Source organism: Columba livia, chromosome 3 (assembly GCF_036013475.1).
Source record: "Columba livia isolate bColLiv1 breed racing homer chromosome 3, bColLiv1.pat.W.v2, whole genome shotgun sequence".
In the NCBI taxonomy this organism is placed as follows: domain Eukaryota; kingdom Metazoa; phylum Chordata; class Aves; order Columbiformes; family Columbidae; genus Columba; species Columba livia.
This window is the reverse complement of record NC_088604.1, coordinates 44,132,162-44,143,208: the sequence shown is the minus strand read 5'-3', so window position 1 is coordinate 44,143,208 and position 11,047 is coordinate 44,132,162. Positions and strand designations below refer to the sequence as shown.

General features: G+C 38.7%; 1 long non-coding RNA gene across 2 annotated transcripts; it reads right to left on the bottom strand.

Moving 5' to 3' along the window:
• Window positions 1–409: 409 nt before the first annotated feature.
• Window positions 410–10,533, bottom strand: LOC110356012 (uncharacterized). 2 transcript variants are annotated; one of them, XR_010471266.1, is made up of 4 exons: window positions 8,616–10,533; window positions 3,775–3,841; window positions 2,073–2,270; window positions 410–1,708 (listed from the first exon to the last, which is right to left on the bottom strand). It is a non-coding gene; the product is annotated as an uncharacterized LOC110356012 (long non-coding RNA). The 2 variants fall into 2 exon arrangements; XR_010471267.1 differs by lacking the exon at window positions 3,775–3,841 and having other exon boundaries at window positions 8,616–10,522.
• Window positions 10,534–11,047: the final 514 nt, after the last annotated feature.

Sequence of the window (11,047 nt, the reverse complement as noted above, 5' to 3'; positions counted from 1 at the left end):
TTCTCCTCAGTCTTCCTAGTGAGGGGAAAAGGTGTGAGGAGGCGAGGACTGATACTGCATGTCAGCATGTCCACTTGGGAGAGATGACATCCACCTCAGTAAGTGGGTAAAAGGTATCTTTGCCAGCAGGATGGATGACCTGGTAAGGAGAGCTGGAGGCCTTTAAACTAGGAACAACAGAGGAGGCTGAAAGCTACCAGCAGCCGTTTCAGGGAGAGGTGGTCAAGGTTAACAAGCAAAAGGCCTAGGGCAATATGAAAAAAAGTCAACACAAAATCAGCAAAACAGGGCTTCGGGTGTCACCTCCATCTATTACATTTCAGCAGGGAGGTGCCTACAAGGCACTATTGGTGGGGGAGGGAAACAAAAAAACCAGACCAACCATACCAACCAAACAACAACAACAAACCCAAACAAAACAGACTCTTTTATGGAATTCAGCATTGTGGGGTGCCTCTATGAAGTGCCTGTACACTAATACATGCAGCATGGGGAATAAAAACAAGCAGTTAGAGATCAATGTGCAGTTGCAGGGATATAATCCTGTTGGGATCACATGGGCTTGTACAAGGTAAATAAGAAAATGAACATCCTTGTTTTCAGTAATTCACAGCAATACAGTAGGTAAGGATTAAGATGCTTTTTATACAGGGAAATCATGTCTGGCAAACATATTGAGGTCCTTTGAACTGGACAACAAGCATGTGGATAAGAAACATCTTGCTCATATAGTCCAGCTGGGTTTTTGAAGAGTATTTCACCAAAGATTCTAAAAGAAACTTAACGGTATGGGATAATGTAGAAGATTGTTCAATTATTTTGTGTTCATATAAGAAATAGAGTAGAAAATGATTGATTTTTTACAATGAAAGAATGTCACCAGTGGATTGTTGGATGGTTTTGTTCTGAGACTCATATTCAACACATTCATATGTAATTTGGAAAACAGGGAAGTTACTGAAGTTACCAGTTCAACTGTGAAGACTGATGAAACTCAGGAGATGTCCATAGAAAAAAAAAAAAAAAGATTTGATGAATTCTAAACTAGGCGCTAGAACTCAGAAATGAGTTCTCAGTGTTAAGATACATTCATCCATTTTGTAAAAACAAAATCTTGCTGTTTAGTAGCAATCAATAAAGCAAACAAGGTTGAGAAGAAAAGACAGAATAACATTATGCCATTACAAACTTCACAGGGCACCCATGTCTGGAACATTGTATAGAAGTCCCTCATGGTCAAAAGAATTTAGTAGATCTGCAAAAGTTTCAAGAGAGCAAAGATTATCTAAGGCGTAAAAAGACTCCTTTAAAGGCTTAATGATGGAAACACTCAGCTTTCAAAAAAAAATCCCAATTTTAATCAATTATTCACTATTTCTTCCCATTTAAGAACTAGGGGGAAAGAAATGGATCTATCAAACAGGAGGCTAAAACCAATCTAAAAAGCAGTGTTTCTTCACGCCATGTAAAGTTATACATTAATAGTGTACGTCATGGTTAAACATCCCTAGGCAGCTAAATCCCACACAGCTACTTGCTCATTCCCTCACAGCAGGACAGGAGAGAAAATCAGAAGGGTGTAAGTGAGAAAACTCATGGGCTGAGGTAAAGACAGTGAAGAAAAATTAATTCATTGAGTGCTTCCCATCAGCAGGAAGGTGTTCAGCCATCTCCTGGACAGCCAGGCTTCATCATGTGCAATGGTTACCTGGGAAGACAAAGGCCATCGCTCTGAACATCCCCACTTCCTCCTTATTTCCCCACCACAGCTTTTATTGCTGAGTCCAACATCAGATAGTATGGAATATCCCTTTGGTCTTTTGGGGTCTGCTGTCCCAACTGTGTCCCCTCCCAGCTCCGTGTGCACCCCCAGTCCAATTGCTGGTGGGGCACGGTGAGAAACAGAAAAGGCCTTGATGCTGATTAACAGTGTTTGGGTCACAAATACAAAACATGTCACCATATGAGCTATGATGAAGAAAATTGACTCTATCCCAGCCAAAAAGAGTACAAATAGCATGCAGAATCTATGTCCCAGTATGCTGTAAATGCTAGTTTCATGGGAGTCATACCTGGGCTAGGCATGTTCAGGAGGAAGCCACAAGAAGCTTCTAAATATCTATAGATCATTTATTGTAGCAGAAATTGTTGAAAGATGGGAGAGAACTCCTGAGAAGGATCATATACGCTTTCCCTCTTCTCTCCTTCTGTTAGAAGCCACTGTTGACCACTGCTGGAGACACGACAGGTGAGCTTGACCGACCTTTAGTCTGAAACAAAGCGATCAGTATTTTTAGCAGACCTGCACACAACATTTACAAGCAAATTGCAGTCTTACACATTGACATAATATAATAATGATCTCTGCTTAGTTCTTTATTCCTAATAAATCTTAGTACAGATGACATCTCTATTACCACATTTCATTACAACTTTCAAATAATTTTTCTCTTTTTCCCCAACGGAGTTCAAAACATGGCTTAAAGCACTCCTCATAAAGAATTAAAATCTTTTTTTCTCAGTAGGATGGCTCAAGAGACAGTTCAAGATACAGTTAAAGAAGGAACTAGTTACTAATAACAAATGCTTTAATTAAGTAAGATCTGTTTCTTTTGTTTCCTGGGTACTATCGTTATGTTCTTTAGTATTATAAACTTTGATTAGAACAAGCACACCTTTCTACTTCTTTCAGATAGAACAAGGTCAGGACATGGACATTTGTAACATCTGCGTGAGTTAGCACTCAGGGCTCTGGGATGTGTGAACTGTTTAATGGGTTGTTAACTCAGATGTGCATGGATAATAACTGAAAGATCAACTTGTCAACATTATTTATTTGGACACCGATCAAAGGACTATAAGAGGATGAGGGAGATAATATAAGGTCAGAATAATTTTCTGTGGGGATTTCACTTTGGCACATGAATATTTTTATTCCTTAATATGTTACTGAGGAAAAAAAAAAACATTCAAGAAACCCAGGGTGAGCCAATAGCACAGAATCAGTTGTGGAACAACATTCCAAGCAGGGAATGAGTCTGAGCCCATGCTGCATTTAGAACTTGCTGGTGAGCCCAAGAAGTCAAAATGCACAAGATAAAATCTTGTTCAGGGCTCTGAACAGGTTCTCATTTTGGTGTCTCATATGTGTGAAACCTAATTTACAATTCCTAGAGTTTCCTTTAGTTCAAGACCTGGTATCCTAGTAAGAAGTCCCTATGGCCTAGTTATACAAGGAACTCTGCAATAGAATAAAACAATGGCTGCCCAGGAGAATTTCATCTAATATTATATATAATATTATTTTGAAGACAGGCATAGAGCAAATAAGAAAGGTTTCATTCAGTTTTAGTATTCCAATGAAATGACTTAATTGTTACCAGCTGAATGTTTTTGTTTGATTATGCAGGTTCCTGTTTTCATTACTTTTTTTTTTTTTCTCCTTTTAAGCAGAATTTTGTTACAAAAAGAGCTTGATCAAGAGAAAAGAGAAGAGAAGAGGGCAGGCTGTGAGGTGCCAACCTTGGGGCAAAATCTTCCACAAGAATCTGTGAACTGAATATGACAATGACTGAAACAGGCACAACATTTGCATAAAACAGTTCAGTCTCCTGCAAGTTTTCACTATCACTTTATTAACAGAACGTCATAATCATTAAAGTGAAAAAGATCAAAACTGCACAAGTTTTGCCAGGGAATATAGCACCCAAGTATGATGTCTTATGCCCTCTTAAATAAAGAAAAACAGAAAACTAAAGCCATTATATTACCAACCACAAAACTTGGCCAAAAAAAAAAAAGTAAGTTCCTCTTCAGTGTATCAGTGGCTTCTGTCAATTGCCTTTAAAGAAAGAAGAAAATAAGTCACATGACAATAACAACAGCATATCTATAAATGAGGTATTGTATGTTTTCAGTTTCTCTAATGGGAAGAATATCTTATTTCTCCTATATTAGTGCTTTTGCTTCTCTTAGCTTTTCTAGAATATACTAGGATTTTCCTCAAGTATATTATATCAAATCCATTTTTTTTTTCAAAAAGCAAAATTATATATCTAATGTGTTAACAATATGTCCGATGTGTTAACAGTGATTCATGGGCTATAATTCAGGAGGTACAAGTTTTAGAGGTTTTTAGGAAAACCCAGGGTATGTGGTATTGAGTTGTATCTGTCACCTTGAATCCCTGCAACATCAGGCATGTTAAGACAAAGCTCCTGTCCTACCACACTGTGGATTCAGACATATCTGAACAAATAAATCACCATAATACACAAGAGTATCTACAAAACATGGTTGTCACCTACTGACATTTATTAAATCTAAAAAAATGGCAGCAAAAATACAAGAAGCTGATGCCAGTCATTGGGAATATGCAACTACTTATATAATATATATTTATACTATATATTTTGACATATATGTCCAAATAGAAAACACAGTGTGATCTAGGATCTTACTACAGCTTAAGGAAAATGATGAAACATTCCCCTCTAGTAGGAAACAATATTTTTAAACAGTGGAATCACAAGGTATGGTTTCATCATCAGAAGGTAAGAGTAAATTATTGAGAAATGGAAGACAAATCCTCTAAATTTCAGAAGATGCCCAGGTCAATCCTCTTGGAAAAAAAAATCAGGTCAGTCTAAAGCAGCTGGTGACCCACTCTTCCATTAGCACACAGTATGGTCCTGTGGATGCAACCACTGGATTTAAACTGGAGATACTAAGGGTGCTCTTCCATTAGCATTTTAGTTCAGAACATGAGTGCCTTTTGCTATGAATTTCTGATCATCCCTATTATGTTCATATTGTGGAGCAGTCCCAGAGTACACAAATTGGATTGGTTTCAGATGAAACAAAACCAGAAGCTGCTCCCCAGAGCAACATACACCTTGGGCATTCAAACCAACAACTGGCGTTCAGAGCTAGTCAAAAGTAACACAACGCACTGCAATTAATATGATGTGGATATCAGGTCCGTCACCTGGTTTGCTTTCTGATCTGCCTCAAATGCCACTATTTGCTCATGTGGGTGTACTCTCAGTCAGCCGTACCCATTTATTTTCTTAAAACCTTGCATGGTGCTAAAACAATTTCACAATAAATTACATAACAATAACTCACAAGCACAGCCCCTTACATGTACATTTAAAGTGCTGTGTACGGAATGCTAGTACACTGCAAATTTAAAAACCAAGAACATTAATAACATCATAGGATAGAAAGTCTACCTCCTGTTGTGCTCACTTTTGCAAATAGTGCTAATGATACTACTGGAATGACCTATTTAATATAATCAGCTCTCTACAAAGTCTGAAGTGCAATATTTTCCATACCCTAGCCGTACTAAAGTATTTTACAGACTAAGTTGCAAACAGAGAAGAAAAAATCAGTTCCCTTCTGTACAAAGAAAAACTGAGGAAGATTCTTTTATAGAAACACGTGCTCCTGGAGGACATTATTATCCTGCAATGCTAACACCATCCTGTCTCAGTTTCCTTGCAGGGTTCACTAGAGATAGGAATTACCCCTCTAATTTAAGTGCTACAGTCTTCTCCCAGAGGGACAGTGTACACTTGGTCAAAACTGAATTCCTTGATCAAGATTTTGGCCCAGCAGAGATTTTAACCCACTCAGTAACAGAGAAGCCAATTGCTATAGCCCACAGGTCCCCTTTTCTTGAAGAGTATTGAAAGCAATTAAGTCATACCTCATTGATCTTAGCAAGGAGTCCAGACTTCACCATGCAAAATGCTTCCATTCAAAGACAGGTTACTCACCCTTTGGTAATCAGGTTTCCTTTCTTTTGAGGCTATTACCCAGTCCAAGTGCATCAAATTTAAACTAGCCAAGTTCTACACTTTTAAATCCTTGGTAACTATTAAAGGTTTGAAAAACACCACAGGTTAGGGTAAAAAAAAAAAAAAAAAAAAAAAAAAAAAAAGCATAAGAGTAAAAGGATAATGGACTTCCAGTTTACCAAGTTCTTCTAAATAATACTTTCAAATCATAAGCAGTAAGGAGGTTGAGGACTATGAATAATATCTTCCCCAAAAAACAGTGTTTTACTTAACACAAACCCCTTAAAATAGATGTCTGGGATTAAATTTCGTAAGAGTGCCACCTAGTGAGTCACTATCAACATGCTCTGTAGCTCCTTGAGTATGGGAAATCAACCACCTGTATGTTTGAACGGGGAGGAAGAGGGCTTGAGAGGTGTCTTCCTATTTTTCTTTATGCTGTTGTATATAGCACAAACAGAAGTTAAGAGCTTGATGCAGAAATCACTGGGGGGAAATTATATAGGCTATGTTATTCAGGAGGGAAGATCACGTAATCACAAACCGTCGTTGTCCTTAAAATCTATTAAGGTAATTCATTTCAGCTGGCAAATTGTGACAGGCTGGAGAAAAGGGATATCCAGCAGTGCTGTTAATATGTATTGTTTCTCTTACATATGTGCTAGTATTACTTCATCTTGTGAAATTCAAATAGTCCTTGAGGACAGGCTCCATCTTTCTTCATGAATGTATCTAACTCAGCTGATACATCATTCAGTCAGAGCACAGATGCTCTCTGGTCTAACTTAAATAATAAAATTCCTCTTGAATCTCACCAATATGCAACACATAAAACTCTGTGAATTACTGTTCATTATTCATCAGACAACTACAACCAGTAAGGCAAAGTACTCCAAAATCTGACTAGTATTTGTAAAGTAGTTTACACTGAGCCAACAGGAGCATATACTCTGTTCCTGAAGGACAATATAATCCTCATCTGTCTGTTCCACCACCTAGTACATTTCTAATTATTTTTTTTTTAAATTTCTACATACTAATTTTTAATCCCCTCATTAAATATTTCAGAGATGTCTCAAGGCTTTCCAGCCAGCCAGCAAAATCTTACAATAACAGACTAAGTCACATGGGAGTAAATAGAGGAAAGGAAGGAAAGCAGTAAAGGGGCAGCCTGGACCAGCCTGCAGGATTCCCTTTCGTTCCCCACTCTGCCAGACTCGCATCCCTGGATGTTCCCTTTCTCACGCAGCCACTTCTCCTGACTGATTCACATCAACCTCTTATATCACCTCGCTAAGCCTCCCAGATGCCTTGCAGAGCCAGGCTTAAGGCTGCAGGATACACTGGAAGGCACGACTTTACCTTTATGAAGGAGGTAAAACCAAGTTATTGCTGAGAGAGGAGCAGTCCCTTCCCATACTTTTCATCCCCCACCTCAGCAGGAGCTGCAGCCTCTGAAGGTAACAGATGGGGATGGACCAACTCTTCCAATCCCCACCTGAAGATGGACAGTCAGCCTGCTACTTTCTACATACTGCCACACTAGTCAGCAACCAGTTTTCCTTAAGCCTCCAGTAACCTCTGAATTTTACCTTCATGTGACTACACACCTTGTTCAAAACAGTTGTAATGAGCCAGTATCACATTCTTTCTTCTCCTAGAATTGGTTACTTGTATTTTCTATGTGCTTCTGTGCATTCATGCCTCTGCCATCCACTTGGATTTACTCCCAGCGCTGCTTTTCATTTGACAGCCATTGTTTTCTTTAATTTTTCTAACACATACCCATGTTTATGTGAGTGCTATTTTGCTCTGTCATATGCCCAGAGGGTCATTTACAAAAGAAGGAAAATATCATTATCTTTGTTTAACAGCTAGTGAGACTCAGGCACAGAGGTTAAGTGACTTATCAAGCAGATGTCATTGGCAAAGCTGGAAATAAGTCTTCCCTCTTTGAACATACTGCTTTCTGCACTGAAAAAAATACCCACTGCTGATTGCAAAGGAACAGATAAAATGATAAATATTGCTGGTTCCAATTCTATTACACTATCAAGTAAATCTTCACTTGTCAGGTAAAGCCATTGGTAACTCACTGTCATTAGTTTCAGCTTAGTGCTCATAGCCTGTAGGAACAAAGGTACTACATTGAACAGCCATTTAAAAAGCAATTCCATAACTTTGAAATGCCACTGGTTTTCCATCACTGATTTTGTAATTATTTCAGATCACTTCATAACACTTAGGAAAAACTGTCTAAAAGTAATTGTATTACATACAAGTTCATTTGTGGAAAACAACTACCTAACCCTGAAGCTGTTTTTTCTTTACTGAGATAGCTCTTTAATGTCTAATTTTTATTAAACTGTAATGATCAGACAGATATTCAACATAAACTCTGAAGCTAAATGTTAAAAAAAAAAAGTGCAGTAAAGGCTACAAGTCTCAAAGCAATTCAAGCAGAGAATGAAAAATGACAGATCTAGTGGTTACATTAGCTGCTCCACGCAGTATATAAGTAATGTTAATACAAGTGTTGGACCTTTAAACACGTTCATAGAATAAGAAGACCCTTAAGCGAATTGATCAAATAAAAATCCTAATTCTAAGTCTGAAACGCTCTCCTGGAATTCCATGAAACAAGCAACTTAAGAATCCGATGACATATTTTGATCATCACTAGCAGATGCCCCAGAAAGGATATTTAGGCATTAGGATTACGACCCGATAACTACAAATGTCCTTTTAAGCTCTTGTGGGTGTTTTTCCACCCAGCATCCTATCTGTAAAAACCAGAGCTGTCAAACTTACCTAAATTCAAGTGGTGTCCTGTTGGAAAGGATGCCTGGCAGTAATCAGGAGACAAGAAACGGCCATACTTCTGAAACACTACTCTGCAAAGGAGTGAGCGAAGAGTTGTTCCCACTTTTTTCTGAAGTTATTGGTTGGAAGACTGTTCACATTCCCCATCCTGTGCTGGACTTAATGTTTTTCTGCATTTTGCACTTCAAAGCTGTAATAAATCCATGGAAGATGCCGTAGGAAAACCACCTTTAAGGTGAAATGGAGAGGAGCATGCCTTGGATGGGATTCTTCCTCCAGTTCTGTGTGCCTGGATCTGCAGGTAGTAGGCTTACAAGGCACTGCTCAGTCCAAAGTCCTGAGGAATTTTTGTAAAAGGTTATTCACCTGACCACACAAATTGTCCTGCTCCTTCCTGACCTGGTGCCTGCCACACAAATAAGTTAGTGTCCTGTTCTGTTTTGTTTTGTTTTTCTGAAGGGTGGCCAGGTACACAACTGCACCATAGTGTACTGCCAGCTCTTCTTCCCACCTGAACACATTCAGGCTCTGCTGGCTGAGCAGACTGTCCATGGGCAGGAGAAGTCCAGAACCATGGTCAGAAACATGTTGTTTTCCAGTGCAGTGGGCCTTGGATGTGTCTTACACCTCAAGTGTAGTGCAAGGTCAAGGGAAAGAAAAGAGAGTCTGCAGTTGGTATTTTACCAGCTTCATGTCATGTAAGAATGATAAACTACAGTCCTGCCAGAGCTGGTTCAGTTCATACCCAGGGTGTAGAATGCATTCATTGTACACACTGTATCATTTTCCTGTCAAAACTGTAGCTGGTTTCAGCAGGGCGAGGGAAGGGGAAAGCCATGTGCATGCTCTGATAAAGATATCTAGGAAGGACAAACATTTTCACATGGTACATGTTCATTTCTTGTCCAAAATTATGACAATTTATGTTGTGAATGGACAGCAGTCTCATAATTCTTTTTTTGCTAGCAGCAAAAACTTTTGGAAATGATAGTGGCAGCAGAGAACAGTCTGCTACCCAAAACTATAAACATATTTGCTTGCCAGATCATATAACAGTCTCGGCTTTTATATTTTATTTTAGAAAAATATTTACTGATACTGCCTCAATCCCTTTAAAATAACTTACCTTCCTCTAAGATTTTCCTTAGTCATTCATTTCCAGAAATCTCTGTACTTGTAAAGCTATTTATTAGGATTTTCAGAGCAAATGAGTGAAATAGGCTATTGGATCAATCTTGATTTGTCAAAATCACTTGTAAAAATATCCCCATATATAAATATTATCTATCTTTAAACATTATATGCATTTTTTTAATACAAGGATTATAATTATTATGAAGTCCTGTATAAGGTAGACATGCAGCCATTGTGAATTTATACCAATTGCTATGTAAAGTAAGACCAGTAGGGAACTGCTGCAGTCCCACAGAGGCCATATTAGTCTAGGATTCACACTGATATATCTGAGAGAAAAGTTCAAGGACAGTTTCAGCTTCCTATCTGCTGGCAGGCCCTGTAATCAAGCATAACAGCACACAGACCGAAGTGGTATGCAAGACGACAGAGAAGCAGAAAAACCATGGCAGAACTATCAAAACAGGGGCACCAGAAAAATAGTTTCTAGTTACATCTTACTTTTTTCTACATGTGAATGCAGAAAAAATACATACAATGGCTCATTGCAACCTTCTGTGACACAGGACGAAACAAACCCTGAATAAAATGACACAATTTGGTAGATAGGGTGCTAAATAGAAATGGATAGATATTTGAGAGCTGCAGAGCTACTGGAGAGGGTCCAGCAAAGAGCCAAGAAGATGATGAAGGAAGTGGAGTATGTCTAATACAAGAAAAGGCTGAGAGCTGTGAGTGTTCAGCCTAGAGAAGGCTCAGCGATAATCTTATAAAAACCTGAAGGGAAGGTGCAAAGAAGACAGAGGTGGTTTCTTTTCAGCGGTGCCCAGTGGCAGGTCAAGAGGCAAGGGGCACAATCTGAAACACAGGAGTTCCCTCTGAACATCACAAAACACTTTTTACTGTGCAGGTGACTAAGCACTGGCACAGGTTGTCCAGAGAGGTGGTGGAATCTCCCACCTTGAAGATATTCAACAGCCATCTGGACATGATCCTGGGAAACCAGCTCAAGGTGACCTCACTTGATGAAGGGTGTTGGCCCAGATGACCTCCAGAGGTTCCTTCCAGTCTCAAACATTCTGTGATTTAGTGACAATTTCTTGCAAGAATATTTTTTCATCTTATTCCATCTACATTTTAGAGTAAATTATAGGGAAACAGCCTAAACTAAACATAAGTTACATTCAGTTTTCAAGTTACAAAATGAATTGCTTGAGTCAGAAAGGCTAAAGTTAATCTATATTTTTTCCTGTAGGACATTTGCATTCAGATGTAACCTTTCAGGT